The sequence below is a fragment of the Gossypium hirsutum genome, chromosome D11 (genome assembly GCF_007990345.1).
Source record: "Gossypium hirsutum isolate 1008001.06 chromosome D11, Gossypium_hirsutum_v2.1, whole genome shotgun sequence".
NCBI classification, from domain to species: Eukaryota; Viridiplantae; Streptophyta; class Magnoliopsida; order Malvales; family Malvaceae; genus Gossypium; species Gossypium hirsutum.
Window position 1 is genome coordinate 20,914,326 of NC_053447.1, and position 1,988 is coordinate 20,916,313.

General features: G+C 41.8%; 1 non-coding gene across 1 annotated transcript; it reads left to right on the forward strand.

Moving 5' to 3' along the window:
* The first annotated feature begins 1,311 nt into the window (after positions 1-1,311).
* Positions 1,312-1,418, forward strand: LOC121224049 (small nucleolar RNA R71). The gene has a single exon (XR_005921512.1). It is a non-coding gene; the product is annotated as a small nucleolar RNA R71 (small nucleolar RNA).
* Positions 1,419-1,988: the final 570 nt, after the last annotated feature.

Genomic DNA, 1,988 nt, shown 5'->3' on the forward strand with positions numbered 1-1,988 from the left:
CATAATTTCTTACCACAATATGTTGCTCCAATGTTGCAAGGTATGGTAAAACATCCAGGATCCTTCAATTTTGGGGGTAGTTTTTCTTGAAAATATGCACTACATTCCTTCGTTAGAGCTACCGTCTCAAATTCTCAAAGTCTTCGTTTCTTAGACAAGATATCTTTCATGAACTTTACGTAGTTCGACATTTGCTCAAGTGCTTCAACCAAAGGGATGTTGATGTGAAGTTGCTTGAGTACGTCAATGAACTTCTTGAACTGAATCTCCTGCTTCTGTTTCTGAAGTCTTTGAGGGTAAGGTGGTGGTGGTTTCATTACTAGGACTGATTCTAGTTGATTTGTCTTTGGCGGTAATTCTGCGTCTAACGACATTGTTAGTTGATCAGGATTAGCTGGTCCTGAGGTTACTTTGTCGGGTTTTACAGATTCTGGTTCTGGTGAAACTAGAATTTCAACACTTGGTTGAACTTCTTCTGAATCTTGAGCGTCAGCTGGCTCTTTTTCAACTTCGACATCGTTGGGCTCTACTGTCTTTCCACTCCTCAATGTCAACGCTTTACAATGTTCCTTCCCCAGATTTCTCGGATTCTCCATGTCACTAGGTAGAGCACCTTGTGGTCAGTTCCTGAGTACAGTAGCAAGCTGACCCACTTGATCCTCTAAATTCCTTAGAGTGGCGTCATTTTTCTCCATGTATGCCTTTAATAGATTCTCTAAGCTATTGGATGGTTCCGCTTGGTTTGGTTTCTGAACTTGTTGGGGGAAACTAAGCGGCTGAATTGGTCTAGGTTGGGCATAAGTGTTACTGGTTCCAGCCCCTTGGTTACCTTAGGAAAAATTCGGGTGATTTTGCCACGATGAGTTATAAAAGTTGGATTGCAGTCCTTGCCTCCCTTGGTTTTGGTTTTGGTTACCCATGTAATATACGGATTTGGGGTTCAAGGGATATTCTTCAAACAAATGTTCTTCCCCACAATACACACAGGCTATATTCTCAAATTGGTTAGGTGGTTGGGCTGCAAAACTGTTAGACCCATTAGTGGTAAGATTCTTAAGCATTGAGGATATTGAAGATACCTGAGATACGAGTGAAGTGAGAGCGTCCACTTCATGTATTCCAGCGACTCGTCTTCTTAACGCTGCTCGATTGGTTGGCTATTGATAATTGTTGCTGGCAATCCTCTCAATAATTTCGTAAGCCTCATTATAAGCCTTAGAAATGAGAGCACCATTAGCAGAGGCGTCCACTACCATCCTCGTGTGAGCGTTGAGACCATTATAGAATTTCTCAAGTTGAATGCAATATGGGATGCAATGATGAGGGCACTTTCGTAATAACTCTTTGTACCTTTCCCATGCCTCATACAGGGACTCATCATCCATTTGTTGGATGAAAGTGATCTTATTCCTCAACTTGGCATTCTTGCTCGGCGAGAAATACTTCATGAGGAATCTCTCGACTACCTCTTACCATGTAGAAATGGAGTTCGGTGGCAATGAGTTCAACCAGGCACGAGCTCTGTCCTTTAGCGAATATGGGTACAGCTTCAGTTGTAATGCATCTTTCGGTACTGTGGCTAACTTGAAAGAATCCCTCACTTCCATAAATAGTCTTAAGTGAAGACGAGGATATCGGCCCACAGTCTGAAGCATCTGGAACATGACTGGCTTCAGCTCAAATTGTTGTGCCTCGATTTCGGGTCTCCTAATACCTGGATGAAGATCGTTAAATACTGGCATGGCATACTGTCGTAAAGCTCTATCTCTATCATCAGCAATAAGGATAAGATTCTGAACAAGGTTTGCTCCATTTCCTTGATTCATATTCTCAAAGTTTATCCCTTCGGTCCTTCTCTGGTTCACTTGTCTTCTTCGCTGCCAAAAGGTTCGTTCTATTTCAGGGTCCACAGGGAGTAAGTCGATAATCTAGTCAATACTCATAAACACCTGAAATAATCACAAAAAGATTAAGTAAAGATTTAAATA